Source organism: Atta colombica, unplaced genomic scaffold, assembly GCF_001594045.1.
Source record: "Atta colombica isolate Treedump-2 unplaced genomic scaffold, Acol1.0 scaffold137, whole genome shotgun sequence".
Lineage (NCBI taxonomy): Eukaryota > Metazoa > Arthropoda > Insecta > Hymenoptera > Formicidae > Atta > Atta colombica.
The window spans coordinates 715,453-715,762 of record NW_017259225.1 but is presented as its reverse complement, the minus strand read 5'-3'; positions in this window follow the sequence as shown (position 1 = coordinate 715,762).

Genomic DNA, 310 nt, shown 5'->3' with positions numbered 1-310 from the left:
TATTTTTAGTATTTTTTAAGATTTTATTAAATTATCAATATAACAATAATATTGCATCCTCAACTTTTAAAGAAATCAAATTACAATTATTATTACCACAAGTTTGTACTCAAATTGTCTTAAGCTTAATCAATGAGATAAAAACTAAAATCAAACAGTTGTTTTTTGAATGCTCACCAACGTATGCAATTACAGTTTCGGTTTACACCCACCGAAATTTGCTCCTAATTTTGACCAAAACCGAAATTTCGATCGAACTCTATTTGTAATATGTGTGTGTAATATGTGTATACATATATGTATATTATAT